Source organism: Gymnoscopelus braueri, assembly GCF_963280865.1.
Source record: "Gymnoscopelus braueri genome assembly, chromosome: 7".
In the NCBI taxonomy this organism is placed as follows: Eukaryota; Metazoa; Chordata; class Actinopteri; order Myctophiformes; family Myctophidae; genus Gymnoscopelus; species Gymnoscopelus braueri.
Window position 1 is genome coordinate 31,207,351 of NC_137608.1, and position 16,170 is coordinate 31,223,520.

At 41.3% G+C, this 16,170-nt stretch overlaps 1 protein-coding gene across 1 annotated transcript in view; it reads right to left on the reverse strand.

Annotated features, from left to right (window-relative positions):
- coro1ca (coronin, actin binding protein, 1Ca) overlaps positions 1–15,753 on the reverse strand; it is a 57,416-nt gene extending 41,663 nt beyond the window's left edge. Inside the window, exon 1 of the mRNA XM_080432537.1 lies at positions 15,625–15,753. The gene's annotated coding sequence lies outside the window, so the exon portion shown is untranslated. The remainder of the gene's footprint in view (positions 1–15,624) is intronic.
- Between the last annotated feature and the right edge of the window lie 417 nt (positions 15,754–16,170).

Consider the following 16,170-nt stretch of genomic DNA (forward strand, 5'->3'; position numbering starts at 1 on the left):
GTACTTGCTTTCACAACAATAATATTTTTTACAGCTGTAGGCCTACTGTATCACTCGGGTGTACTCTGGCCTTACAATAAAAAGTTGACTAGCATAAAACAATCCACGTCAATGCTGTATCAACTTTTAAATTAGCCTATAAATGTATACAGCATCTTATCTGATATGCACCACTCCATGGGTCACTGATTAAATACATTGCATTAATGTTATAAATATGGACTATTTATTTAGATATTTGACTATCTATTTTGTAAGGTTGACTGTTTCACTGTAACATTATAAACATAAAACATTTGAGTACTCCTTCACTCTTAATTAGGAATGGAGGAATGCAGGTAGGTATAGTACTCAAATGGTAAACATTAATTCCTATTAATTGGTGTAGTTAAATAATTATTTCTAAAAACCATTAACATACTGTATGGCAGCCTTTTAGAATGTACATTTTTGTTGGGGGTCATTTTGTTTTCTTTGAGGACTTTGAGGCGGGCCGGATTAAGATGGTCAAAGGGCCGGGTCCGGCCCCCGGGCCGTATGTTGCCCATGTCTGCTGTAGCCTGACAATGCTTGTCAGGAGGAGGAAGCTTCCGCCATTACTTCACTGTTGTTGGATCTTCACCATTGGTGCCGTTTAGAGCTAGACCCATAAATCAATATTTTGTTTATCACTAGGGGGTTGGGTATTGTTTGAATTGTCATATCATACCAGCTTGTGACCTTGAAAAGTACTGTCATGACTCCTGCATCTTACAAAACATTACCAAAAATATATATATTAAAAGAGTTAAATTAAGGTGCCTTTCACAGCTAAAGCTCAGTAGTGGATCAATGCACTCTTACAGGCACAAACAATCCAACATCTAACTGTAAACATAAACAAAAATAACTTACAAGTACTAGGCTTCTAATACAAACTGCAGTATAACATTCAACTCCTTTGAACAATGTTTCAGAGACATAGCTAATTTCATTCTTATTAATCTATTAATTTGTATGTAATACAATCCTGACCTGAGTCCCTCATTGCGGCCACAGAGTTTCTAATGATCTAAGAATTTGACTAGGCTATTGTATCAGACAGACCGCCGTCAACTTTGTCAGATAGGGGAGGAGTGCTGTGTTGTTTGGGCCATTCATCAATCAAATAAAACATGTTTAGGTTATTGTGGCAACTGATTCCCTCTTTATGTGGCGCCGGCAGTTGTGATGTGATGCCATAGCCTGATAATAACTTTCTCAAAACGTTCCCTTTATAGTAAAGGATAATGGTGTTGTCACCGTCATGGCTAGCTGTCCCTGGCTCTACTGGAGATACTAATAGAGCTGTCGCAGTCATGGCATTTGTAATGCTGATTGATGATCATCACCCAATTATTAAAACAAATGCCAACTATAATCATCTCATTGGGGGAGTGGGATGCCATCAGTGCACATGTGCAGTTTATTTTGATGACATCGTCGTGCCAAACACATGAGAGACTTCAGCTGCCTCTGTGTATTAAATCCACCTTGGACCCAATCTACCAAAAACTCTTCAGGACTCAACATTCAGGACTCAATTTATCCTGATTGCCATAGGCCTGCACTGCGGAGTCATTCTGTAGGCGACTTGGCGGTAGTGTCTGTTTGTATTACAACACATATGTTTTACAGCAGCTTGTGGCTGCTATATAGTTCTGCACATCTCACACAAATAATGGAAAACCATGCAAAACGACCAGAGAGGGGAATTACTCTTCCTGACCAAGCCCCCAGGATCAGAGGATTATTGAAGCTGCCATATCCTGGTGGTCAAATCTGGTATTGCAAGACGTCCACATTTAAAACGCTACTGCGCATGCGGAAGCCTCCGACCAAGTGGAGCTTACTATGTAACCGTGCTCGGGTTGTGTGTTTGTGTCTCTGTGTGCAGCCGCGCTCTCATTGGCTCGCGCCCCCATGTGACTCACGTGCGTGCACTGCCTGTGTGCAGCCGCCAGAGGGCGTCAGAGTGCAGGAATTTAGACAATGCTCTGATTAAAATGCACAACAGCCTGCCTGCCTGCCTGCCTGCCTGCCTGCCTGCCTGCCACACCCACACCCACACCCACACACACACACACACACACACACACACACACACACACACACACACACACACACACTACAAGTCCGTAAATACACAATATTTTCGAGCTGCGTTCGCGCGTCTTACTTGTATCATCATAATGTGCATGTTTGGTGCTTGAAGTAGAGTGTACTTCCATGGCTTCATGCGCTGGTTGAGCAACTTCATTGACATGAATAGTTGGGGGTGGGGCCGTCCATACTCTAGATATTAATTCTATGGAGTTGACCCGGTAACAACAAGGAGCAAATTTCATTGGCACAACTCAACACGCAAGAGAGACATCAGAGAAATGAAAGAAGAGTGAGTGAGTGAGTGGGCATTGGAAGAGAAGAAAATGTAGTTAATGCAAAGAAGCATTGTAACAGAGAAATTATCTACAAAACACACATTTCTGAACTTTTGTGCTATGTTTAAATAGACACACTAATTGTGTATCAAGGCAGGTGAAAACCCATCAAAGTCTAGTTTAGAATACAGTACATGTAGATATGTGTGTTGCTTCATATGACCACTGTACCAGAGAGAACGGCTCACTTCTGTATGCTTGAATGAAGAACTGCCTGTCTCTTTAAAAAAATGCATCTTAGAAAAATGGGATGAGGGGGAGGGGGCAATTCATGAACCAAAAGAACCACTTCTGTGCACTACAGATGCCTCTAAACTAGGCAGGCTCTGATCAATTGGCCGCCAATCAATCGGCCAATTTCCATTCCAAATGACTCTCTCTTTAACGGATCTCAATGCCACTAATATTTATAACTGCATCGAGGGTAGTTTGTTGGCAATATACAAACCTACGCTAAAAATAACACATTCATCAGCACAATAGCACAATGACATAATCAAAACGGCAATCTCTTAAAGCAACAGTACCGACATAACCAATACTTCATTGTGAAACTTTATCAAAGTTGATAAATCACCTAATATTGCTCTACAAAAATGAAGGTGTCTCCACCTCCCAGTGCACATTTGTGAGGTTTTAATGATAGAGTATATTTATATAACCTGTATAAATAATGTATCCGACTTTAATTAACCCTTTTGTCGTACTTCAAAACATACATTTTTCAAAAAATATAGAGGCCCTCGGTTGTGGAACACATCACTTAAGTCATCACTATCCTTGCCAATATTTAAGAAACATAAAACAAATACTTATAATTTCATCCTCATGTATACTTTTTGCTAATTAGTTTTTTTCTTCTTCTGTGCCATTTGTTTTATTTCTTTATTGCACTGCTGGTCCCCTTGTAAGCTTGTAAGTCTTTTGTATTGTTCTTATTGAACTTTAAATGTATGCTATAGACTCCTTCCATTAAGGAAAGGATTGCAAATAAGCCTGTTGGCTTCTTCCTTTTCTTGCACAATAACTTGTTTTCTTTTGATATGTATTGTTTCTATTTTATATTACAATGTGCTAATAAACTAAACTAATTTATCTATCAATCAATTAATTCACAGAACCTGTGAAAAAAATCTGTCCTGGGCATAACTTGGACACTCGATCGACTTCAAATTGTGTGTGTGTGTGTGTGTGTGTCTGTGTCTGTGTGTGTGTCTGTGTGTGTGTGTGTGTGTGTGTGTGTGTGTGTGTGTGTGTGTGTGTGTGTGTGTGTGTGTGTGAGTGTGTGAGTGAGAGAGAATGAGAGATGGCATTCTCTTACAGATGATGCATTAAAACTTGTGCCCAAACCATTGCAGTCTTTAGCATCCATTTAGGCCAATTGCCTTGATAATATTGCTGCCATTATTGGGGGTGACACAGACCAGCCCCTCCTTGTAAAACATCCACGATTTTAAGGCATCTTTAAGTAACTGTCTCGCCTATATGACCCTCTGGTGCGTAGCTTGTCTGACTGCAAGCACATATTTCTCAGCTTCCAATCTTTGACATAGTGCTCAGAACTGGACGTTCTTCATATAAAAGTGATTTACAGTTCACAACTTTTTCAACGAAGGAGCTCTCTTTAGCTTGATACTTTAATCTGACTCAATAACATTTTATCTGACTCAACATATTTGTAGTCTTGCCTGTCATCACCGCAATATCTTTCACAAATGTCTTACAGTCTATGGTTGTTTTTTTGCCTGGGTATCATTTTACCAGCAACCAAACCATTACCAAACGACAGTCTCTTTTTTAAACCAATTTGTTCACGCTTGCATCTTTTTTCTCCATCATTTATTGCCTATGAGAGCTATATTCAGCAGCGGGTGTGGAGTCTCTGCCCCTTCCTTGTTGTTGTCCACACATACCAAGGAAGGAGCGCTGCCACTGACAAAAAAACAAGCACAATGAAATCTTGTGTTCAACTTGGAAGTACAGTAATTTACAAAATAATACTCAATATTACCTTTTCCAGAGCATTATTAAAATATTGAATCGAAGTTCACAATATATTGATTCGCCCAGCAAATGCATGCAGCAAAGTCATGGAGACTGTGGTGGAATAATAAGGAAATGCCACCACTCTGCGAGCCACTGCACTGACATCATGTCAGACAGGCAGACACATCCTCGGGGCAAGCAGTGATGCCTCGTCAGTGGCCACACTAATCTGGGTCATTGGTCACTGGAGCAGCGCATACTCTGGCAGAAAGTCCTCAAAGACCCACTGGTCAGATCAATGGAAAAGAAGCCAATGGAGGAGTGCATACCCACCCGCCAGCAGGACTGACTGTGAAGACAGAAGGAGCTCCAGAGACAGATACACCTTGTGTTTGCCTACCACTGATATTAGGCCCCCACCAGGAAATGACTTGCAGTAAATTTGACCAGTGTGACATGGTTTAGGAATCACATGTATACCTTTTGCACCAGCAAATTTCACAAACCACGACCCATCATTTTCATTGGCTAGGCTACTCTGTCCTCCCTTTGGCTGGTTGGAAGTGACGTGCACCCGGTAACGTTAGCTAGCCTAACGCACGCGTCACTGTCAAGTACAACTATGTGCTATTTGGAAACTGGTGATAACCTATTCTGTCCGTCTCCACCCTAGTCTCTCCACCACAGCTTGCCAACTGGGATGGCTCGCTTGTCAACGCATGAGGCCATTTGCTGCTTGGTGCAGGCACTCACTCACCTAGCACTCACCTAGCAGGTCACTCAGGTGCACTTCACGAGCCTCCAGTGATGTTGAACTATTTTCATTGCAATGGGTCCCAGGACCCAATGGGAATCATTCAAGTGGGTCACAGGGAAATTGAATGGTGTGTGTTTTTGACAAATTGTAGTGCTTAACTCGTCTTTGATATCCTATTGTTATAATTATGGTTATATTCATGTACTGTATGTACTATGTTCAGTTGATCTGAAAATTTAACAAAGACAATCCCAAAATTTAAAATCGAAATTGAATCGAAGAAAAATATCTATTAGAACATGAAGAGTAACAATCAGTGAAGGAATATAGAACTGTAGTATCTACTGTAACAGTCAACTTAGTATAGCAGGCAGACAGTACAGCTTTCTACTGTGTATATGGTAGGCTGTGTACAGGCTGAGGGAGGGAGGGGATCATTGTCAGAAGTATAAAAGTGTAAGTGTATAAGCAGATTATAATGCACTATAAGTATGTCTATAATGCATTATAGACATGGGATGCATAGCAAGTGTTATACCACTATGTTATACAACTATATCACTATGACACTATGCTACGGCAGACTAATTTAGCTAAACGTCAGAAAGATATAATCTACCAAAATGGCATGAAACTTTGTCCATATCGTGCAGCCCCAGTGCGCACGCACATTCACCCCCCACATGCACCCCCCCAGGCTAAGTTTTTTCCTGTAGGAAACCCTGCTATGTTGTGAATTATGAAGAGGAATAAGCAATTTCGGCGATTGCATAGTTAAGGTGCACTTGTGGTTTACAGTGATGTTTCTTAAGTTTTCTAAGATTGTTTCAACAAAAATGTTGTTGTTCATTAACAAGGTATTAGGATACGTCCTGTGGATGATGAGTTGAATGCTTAATAATGTGTCAGAGACGGGCGATGCACAGCGTTTCAACATCACTGAGCCTCAAGACCTAGCTGTTGGCAGTCACGCCTGCCATGTTGTCAAGTGATGTAAAAATCACAGTGATGTGGTGTGGTTTGTGAGTACTGTACAGGCTTAACATCCTACTCTGCAATCCACTACTCCCTCCATACAGACATTAGATGAATGTCTGTATGGAGCTCTGTCACAGCTCTGACAGCAAAACTCTGTAGAGTGGCATTAATGGTAAGTTTATTGTTGTGTCTTTCAGTAGTTAGTCTGGCTAAAACTTGAACATACAGAGGCCAAGATCTCTTGTTCCATCATGTCATCTGATATTACCAGGTCACGCTTATCTCAGAGGCAGCTATATTATTGCAACCCTGCCCTGTGCCATTGGTGTCATATACATTAGACAATCTCACAACATAATCAATAAGGCTACCCTGGGGGATTGGGCACAATATGTGAAGTGATAAGGGAATGCAATGAGGTCACTCAGGGCACACAGGGAGTAAGATCTTGCAGCCTTTTCTTCTTAACTCTATCATAACTAATAAGGGAGGCAAACGGCTGCCTTCTATTAAACCAAGGGGAATTGTTATGCCTTCACTGAAAAGCAGGAACAGAGCAGAGAAGGAGAGAGAGAAGGCTCATATCTGCCCTGATTGCCAGAATGCCTTCTTTTATTGCCTGTGCTGTGGAGATGGTGTCTCAACACACAACAGTGATGAATCACTGATGGCCCAAAGGCTAGATCAGTCACCCATACCCACCAAGTACTCATACATTAACATTTAGTAATAATGATGATCATTGTGACCAACGTAATAGCTAAAACCCAATCTCAAATTGTGTGCTGTGACTGCTGTCAGCCTGTCACTGAAAGGAATAAATAATTATTTGTAAAATCTCTACAGGTCAAAATAGTTCTTATTACATAGTAATACTCATCCAGTCAACCCACCTTTAGGCCCACACACGTTATTCACAACCCATGATTCCATGTGAGTTTGTGAGACATACTACATTAGAAAGTTTCTAATAGGAATACTTTCATAAATCTAAAATAGTTCACGCTAAATTTAATTGCATAATTTACTACTTAACTTAGCCTGTTTATTGTTTGAGACCTAACTAGGTCTAGAATCTAGAATATAATTCCATACTTATTTAATACAAGACAAGAAACGCATGTGTAACTGAAAATATAATATAGTGTATAAAACGCTCTTAGATCTCATACATTTAATCTCAAGTCCTCAACAACATTATACAGCCAGTACAGTTTGCAAATTGTGTGTATGCGACTGCTATGCATTAGGCTATGAATACGTGTGGGTTTTACATCAGCGCATGTACAGTATACTCAAACATAAACATCTGAGGATTCCAGCACCCTTTTTTGGTGACTAAAGCAATGAATGTTGTCCCTGCCATACATGGTGACGTTCATGCATTCTAATTAAGGCTTTGGCCACCCCGTTCTGTCAATGGCTATTTGTACTCCAACTGGTTTGTCATTGAGAGGGCTGCAACAGAGATACTACTGCCACACCCTGAGAATGAGCCACAGGGCTGACAGTAAAATACAATAGCAATGAGGAAATGGGCCTACATTCACAATGGAAAATGTCCGGGGAATCAGGTCCGGTGTTGGTCGTTCATGTAGCATGTAGCAGGAGAATGTCCGTTTTAGATGCATTCACACATTTAAAGGAGTAGTTCACCCAAAACATTACTTATTTCCTATTCATTTATCCTTCAATAATTTGATGACGGCGGAGTCTCCTATTGACCGATGACCCGGCCCTCGAATTATTGGCTTAGGAATGTGACAAAAACTAAAAAATCTCCATGAATTCAAGGTTTCATGGGGTAAATAATTGATAGAAAATATTTTTTTGGGGTAACTACTAGAGCGAGCCCTATCGATGCTCTTGAAGGGCGGATCCAAACCCAGGCGGTTGGATTCCAGCGCCGCTTCCTATTGCTTCACCAATATATGTCCCCGCCTCCCCTCCCCCCCGGCCTGTGCAGGGAACACGCTGACGTCACCAAATTTAGAGCGACGCCCCTCTGCCCCTCTGGTTAGGAGATAACAAGGTTCACTCCCACTCCGAAACCACCGTTCCTGCATGGTTTCCCCAGACTTTTTTTATTTTGTAACAAAAAAAAAGGCATGGGTTTCTGAGGCTAGGACACCCATGACCCAGGAGGCCATGTCCCAAGGCATTCTAAAACAAAATGTGAGACGCCAGAGGGTTTTAAGGTAAATACTCCTAAGGTGAGGTGAGGGGAGGGGTCTGGGTAGTAGCTACTCCCACGTAAATTTAACACAGGCACAGCCTGAGGGAGATAAGAGGATCAAATGCAATATATCTCTATATGCAGCCAAGTGCGCACTGCTCGTTTACAATTAGGCTACTGCAGTAGTAAAGAAACGTTTATGTTTGATCTGTGAATATTCCAACTCGAACGCTAATAATCGGTGAATATTCCAACTCGAACGCTAAGAAATAGCAGAATGATTAAACTGGTTTTCAGTTCTCTTTCTCGCCAAACACCTCGGGAGGAGGGGAGGCTCCACCCGGCAACAATAGAAGCAACACGTCCACGCTGAAAATAAATTCACCGGACAGTCACTGCTTCCATTCACACAGAGCGGTTTGAGCCAAATCGGACATTACCCTGACTTAAGCCAAGGGTCCTGCTCGCGTGAAGTCTGTTGCATGTCTGATCCAACTGATCCGGAAAATGTTGCGTTCATACATACAGCCCCTCCGTTTGAACTCTGGAAAACCTCCATAATACAGTGCATGTCTGAAAGTGGCACTACTGATCAATCTGAAAATCTAGATAAGTAGCAGTCAGCTGAAGTGCCAAGCTCCAACATCCAGGTACAGAGAACTGCTAACCTGCCTACAGCATGGATTGACATACTCATAGCAAATTATTATCTGGGATGGGATTAAGCTCGTTGATTAAATCCAAGGTGAACAATGTCAGTCCAAATTGATCATGCTACTCCATCTCCTCGATATTCATATCTGGTTGTTGGGGAGCCAAACTCCATCTGGTGTTCTCTTCTCTTGCAGCAAAATTTCACAGTACACTACAGTACACTTCTTAAGCCGCTTTTCCATCACAGCTTAAGCACGACACTGTCCAGTACAGTCCAGAACCGCACCTCACCGCTTAAAAATTTCTTGCGTTTCCATTGCACAAAAGTCCCCACTCACAAAATCCCCACCCTCCCCTCCCCTCCCGAAGGAAATCAACGCCCCTTTCTTTAACACACCAACTTAGCCTCAGGCTACAGGGTTAGCCTAAATGCTAGCGTGCTTCCTCAGAGCTAGTTTGGCTCTTAAGTTATTATTTGGCCATGTTCACCCTGACTTTAATCTTCGCTATTGTTGGGAAGACCTGTGTGGTGTCTAAACACGTTGCCATCACTTATATAAAAAACATTATTAGCGTGTATCGTCGCACATTCATTGTTGCCAGGTTTAGCAGAGAAAAATAAGCAATCAGGTCTATGAAAACAATCCCAAAAGAAGCGACTATCTACGGCTATTTGAAAATAGCAGATCTACAAACTCACAACGCGTAGCGATGCGACTCATTGTGAGTGTGTGCATCTGCTATTTAAAAAAAATATATACATATATAATGTTGACAAATACATATTAATTTGGGGGTCCTTGACATGAAAATGTTTAAGAACCACTGGTTTCAACAACATATGGAAACAAGCCCCAAATAATCAACTACATTTTAGAAACAAGCAGTGGTGGAAAAAGTACTCAAATGTTTTACTTAAGTAAAAGTATCAATACTGCAATGTAGAAGCATCTACAAGTGAAAGTCTGGAATTACTTGAGTAAAAGTACAAAAACTATTGGTATCAAAATGTACTTAAGGTACCAAAAGTAAGTACTAAAATGTTTGAAAATAGCAGATCTACAATGATGCGATGCGTTGTGAGCTTGTAGATCGGCTATTTTCAAATAGCCTAGGTATAAAATAGGGCTTAAGTGGTTAATGTATGTTTTATAATGTAATCATTTATATCTGAAAAGTAACTAGTAACTAATACGTTTTCAGATAATTGTAGTGGAGTAAAAGTACTACCAATATTTACAAGCAACTTTACAGAAACATAAGCCCAATGTCGCTTATAATAAGTGGACATGGCAACACTGCTACCGTAGTGTTTACATTTTACAGAGACCTGAGTGGACAGACACAGCTGTGAGCCGACCAATCAGTAGCAGTCACAGCTTTAGCCCCGCTTAGCCCAGCTCAGACCTACCCAAGACTGGGTACTTTTTAGGCACCAGTTTAGTACCACTTACACACCACTCTACCCACTTAATTGTAGTGGAAACCGTTGCTGTGGTGGGCGGTGTGGGGTGGGGCTAGGTAAGTCCATGTATATGGAAAGCCGCCTTTGGTGAGTGAGATATGGAATAATAAGGAAGTCCCACAAACAAAATCAGGATAAATGGCGTATAACATAAGTAAAACATACAAATTTTCACTCAGGCTTTCTGAATGCAGTCTGCCCAATTGTGTCCGACTAATATTTCTAAACCTGTACTAGGCATTAGTCAAAAACAACTATCAAGACTATCAAAAACAACATTGTCAATAAAGCTCAAAAGTTTGATATAGCCTACATCAGAGTCTATTCTAAATGCATAAGTATAAGCAATGCAGGCTTTCTATATAAAACATGTCCAACTAACTTAACTTAAGGAATTAACCATGATGAGGAAGCTGGTGTTACAATGTGTAGCCCAGACAATTTTCTTTACAGGCTAGCTTCTTCATCATCATAGGATGAATTTTCCCTGGCAGAGACCAGAAATTAAGACCTCACACTGCAGCAAGCAGAGTGAGATACAGACACTTTGCAGTTAACTTTGGAGACATCTGCCACATCCTTGTGATTTCTCATTTTTGTGTAGCACAGTTATTGTAATATTCAACAAGGACCAGGCCTGTAAAGCAGATTGTGTTTTTCTATTAAACCAATATGGGGGGCAGAAAGCTGTAGTTGTTACACACATAACACTATATACAATCTTTACTACAGAGACAACCACTCTCTTTTCCCACAGTCTGCTGGCCATATTGCCCCATGGTTCTCACCCCCAATGCTGTCGCCTCAATGCTCTACATACACTGGCAGCCTTTTGCCTTTTGTCACCAAGAACGCATGAGACGCCACCTAAATCCCCTTCCTGTATCCAAGTCCATGGACCACCATTGTAATCAGATTCCAGCTACATTCCAGCACTTTTTGCAACAATGAGTTAAGGTGCTGCTTTTTCACCTCTCTCTGCCTCAGAGCAACCATGTGGTCCATGCTCTGCTCATTGTAAAATACAACGGAAACACAATGTAGTATGCAACAGAATGTATAATTTGCATGGGTGTTCCATGATGGGATGCTTCCAATACTTAATGGGACAAATAGCCTCGTGCTACCTCATTATTAATCTCTCCACAACAGATAGAACCATCTGCCATATCTGAGCCAATTAGCATACCAGACATTGACTAAAATGTCAATAGCTGCAGGAGTCAAACGATGAGATTGCACCGATTTCCAGATCCCAAAACAGGAACATTTAAAACACAAGGATTTAAAGCTCAAAGTTGAAGATGTTGACTGTCTCTCAAAAGGGAGGCTGCCACCTAAGCTGGTTCTTATCCAGCTTAATTCCAAGTTTTGAAAGAGTCTAGGCTACTTGAGAAATACTATAATGCTACTTAAACTTTTAAGAAGTGCTATATTTTCTCATATTGAAAAGTGGGGGATCACTCACATGGTTTGATTGAAAAAAATCATTAGCTTTCATACTGTAGGTTTCTTTTCAAACTCTACACATACTTTAAATGGCGATAAAAGGCAGGAAATCTCATGATAAAATGTAACATCCCAACATGAATTACACTTACAAAAATAGCCTGATTAATAATAGTAGTCGGATAGAGTGCTAAAAACTTGAACTTTATCACAGTCAGTAAAAGAAGATGAGAATAAATAAAATACTGTACTTCTAGTACTTCCATATATGACAGGCTGAGCCTGCTCTGTCCTCTTCCTGTTCAGCCAGTTTCCCCTCCCCCCAATGAACAGTCCTCCCAGCCACTGCCCCATTTCACCAGATGTTGTCATGTGGGTGTAAGAATGAATGGAAGAATTACTATTAGCCTGTGCATCTGCTGGACGTTTTGTGTTACAGAGCATCATAACGCTCTAAAAGCAGGATGGGGCAAAATGGAGAAAGGCACTTGAACTCCTTCTGAAATTACAAAAAGGTCCTCATTGCCAATGCCTGACTAAATTGCCTACAAAAAAATAAAACAAAAGAATGGCTATTGGGGGATAAAAACAGTATTACATGGACATTGGCTATGACTGTAAGCCAGGTAGGTACGGTACGAAAGGTGAGGCCACTGTCTCGCAACAATCACAGTAGTCTATGCGCTGCTGTTGAGATTTATTTGAATTGTTAACTTCCCATGTTTGTTTTGTAATGTGTGTGTACATGTGTTCCACAGTAACATTGACTGTTTGGGAGTGATGACTTATGAGTGTGATTAACCTTTGCAGCTTTCCACACTCGCTAGGCAAGTACAAATAAAGAATGTCGTACAGTAGTACTGATCTGTGCGGATATCTTCCCACCTGCCCTCCTCACACAACATTAGAAAAAAATATAATTAAAACTTGTAAAATAAAACAAAAACTTAGTTAAGTCTTTACATTCTGAAATATTTCAAGAATAGTCGTACTGCTACTTGAGGGTGAGGACTGATAACATCTGCTCTCACACAGACAGGACCTGACACAAACTGAGGAATGTCAAACATGTGAACAGACTGAGGTCTGGTAAAACATGAGATCTATTCTACGAAGTGCAAAATGCAATTCCATTCTCTGATCAGCCAAGCTTTCTCAAAATAGTGATTTTCAGTAACAATAAAAAAGACATGAACACTGAATGAGAACTACAGCAAAACAACACAATTTAAAGGCCCGGCAACTTCTTCAAAATGTCACACAAAGTCTTGTATGGCTATGGTCACACAGTACATGGGGGTCAACATACATGTAGCTGCTTGCCTTGGAAGTGAAAGTTAGACTAGACTTCTAAACGATTTTATCTTGAAAGCACTCTTCTCTCCATGGCACATCACTGTGTCTTGCCCTGCTGGTTAAATAAAAAATGAAGTCTGCCCCTAACCAACACTTCCTCAAATCTCATGCTTAATTTCCCTCTGTTTCCTGACCCACTTCCTCTCTCAGAACAGACAGGGGAACTCAGACTACCCACTTCTAAAGAGCTTGTGTATTGCAACATAAAGGGCCCTCAGAGGTTGATGCGCCTAAAGTGGACAGCAAGACCAAACATGGCTTTTAGAACTGTTGACATAAAACCATTCAGTCTACCAGTCAGCCTTCACCTGCTCTACATCTCTACAATGACAAAAATCAACCAGGGAACTCCCAGAACCCCCCAAGCCAATTACACAAGTGCATTGAGTAAGATAGTTGAACAGAGTAGTTTACACCCTTTTGGTACACAAACCATAGTCATTACAACTCAAACTGACTTATTGTCATTATGTGAACACATCAGCCACACCACAATGATGGAATAATGACAGAGGACTATTTGATCACCATAGACACCATGTTCATCACCAGCTACTATGGTCTGACTGGAGTATTACTATTTGCAAGCATTTGTGGATCCGTTCACCAATCAATTTTCAAAATATTGCTCTCCCAGAATATAACCATTGCTGTCTCAAACTAGGCACTGTTCCCAGAGGAGGCAAGTAGGGGATTACAGGGCCAATCAAACCCCACTTATTTATGCCACATGATTGAATTCGTTCTTCTGATGCTACATAACTGACAATCTTGATTGGCAACCAGATGCATTAAAAACAATTAATGGGAAAAAATGTTTATATTTGAGAAATTGACTTGTTCAATAGGCTTTTCCCTGGTTACACTTGTTTGGCACTGTAGAAGAATCCAGACAAATAATGGGACTAATCACAAAGCGATGTTCAATAGAAGGCACACTCAACACAGCGAATATGCACCCTATAACCAGGCTGAGAGAGATACAATAAGCTAACTGTTGTGGTTCAGGGAGAGCTCTCGTCCATTCCTTTTACACATTTTCTTATCCAGTTTGTCCACCTCATGAGAAATCTCATAATAGACTCTGACTAAAGCAGTATGGTTTCAACATAATGCAACTAAGCTCTATCACCATCACCATTAAAGAAGTACAAGAGCACATTTACGAGAGTATAATACTTCATTCAGTTTTCACTCAGCAACCTATCACGACGAAATTCTAGGTTATTGTGACTATAGTGCATACTTTTGCACTAACACTTTTCCACGTGTTATGGCTAAACAAGCGGAATGCGAAAGACCATGACAGATATACACAGGAACCATGCAGCTGGGTCATGATGGCCCCAGTTCAATTGCAAGCATGTCTGTCAGTGCACACCATTCCTCCTCATCCACACCGACCATAACCCCACATATTATGTCATTGCATTAGTAGGTCACTTTCTTTTTTTAAACCAATCTTACATCGTAGACTAGTGCTAATCTTAAAGCTGTGTATATTTTAAGCACACTTCACCAGCATGGGTAAGGCAAGTGTGTCTTGCATCTATTGCACGTTTTCATGTCGTGGCGCCCACTATTCATCGCTGGAGGGGTTGACATGAATAGATCCCATGGCCACGGGCCTGGGTGCGGTTGCACTGCCTGCACCTCCTGTATCCCCGCCTCTATGGATCTATCGTTGATAAGTTATGCTTCCGTAATAGCGTTAGCTACCCCACCCCTGCACGAGCGACTCACTGGACATAATACTGTAGACTACCATGGAACTACCATGGAACTACTAACAACAACACAGGACGACACGAGTCCAAAACACTGTCTGATTATTACTCTTTCTTCACAAAGATGGATGGGGTATTCTTGGTTGTGTACTAGGCTACCTAACCGTCGGCTAACGCTAGCTGCAAACCCAATTCACATTCTATGGACCAGTCCAGTTGGTAACCGGAAGACTCGCCCCAAAACACGCTCGCTCCCATTTCCTTCGCAGACCAGCGGTTCTTGTATTCTTCTACTTGTTTTACTGAGGATAAGGTTAGAAATAAGTTTAGGGTTAGGCATGATTTTTACTGAGGATAAGTTTAGGAATAAGGTTAGGTTTGTGTATAGTTTACTGAGGTTACCCGGAATACCAGGTGAATACTGCCGGATTTGCCCCGGGGCGACTGTGTTTTGGGGCGAGCGTTTTGGTATTCGTCCAGTTCGTTTAGCTAGCGCATGCACTTTCCTGTCTTGATGGCCACAGCAGATAAGCTCGCGGCAAAAAAAAAAAACACCAATTCGGGAAGAAAGAAACCTCCCCCCGCCAATTCAGATAATATATATGATTGAAACGTACCTTCCCGGGTGAAAATAAAAATATTCCTGAAAGATGAATGATCTAAGAGAGAGAGTTTATCCTAATTCCACCCTGCTGGAGCGAGCCGCTGCTGACAAGTCGGTTGTGTGTCTCTTTCCTCACTGTCTGTCACTGCGCGGTGCAGTTTGACACGCCCTCCCGTTAGTCCCGCCTCTGTTCTAGCCCTATTGGTTCTGGCCATGGTGAGCAGCAGCCACGGCCACCAATCAACGAACAACAAACCACCAGCGGTGAAAAAAGTACTCACATTTTTTTTTTACCTAAGTAAAAGTATCAATAGTGCAACGTAGAAATACTCTGTTACTAGTAAAAGTCAGGAATTCTAAATGTACTTGAGTAAAAGTACCAAGGTACCAAAAGTAGAAAGTACTCATTATGCAGAATGTGCGCGCTTCACACGTTTTCAAATGTATAACAATCTTTTGAAAATAGCAGATCTACAAGCTCACAATGTGTCCCATTGCGACGCATTGTGAGCTCGTGGATCGGCTATTATCAAATGGCCGAAATGTATTTAGGGTTGAA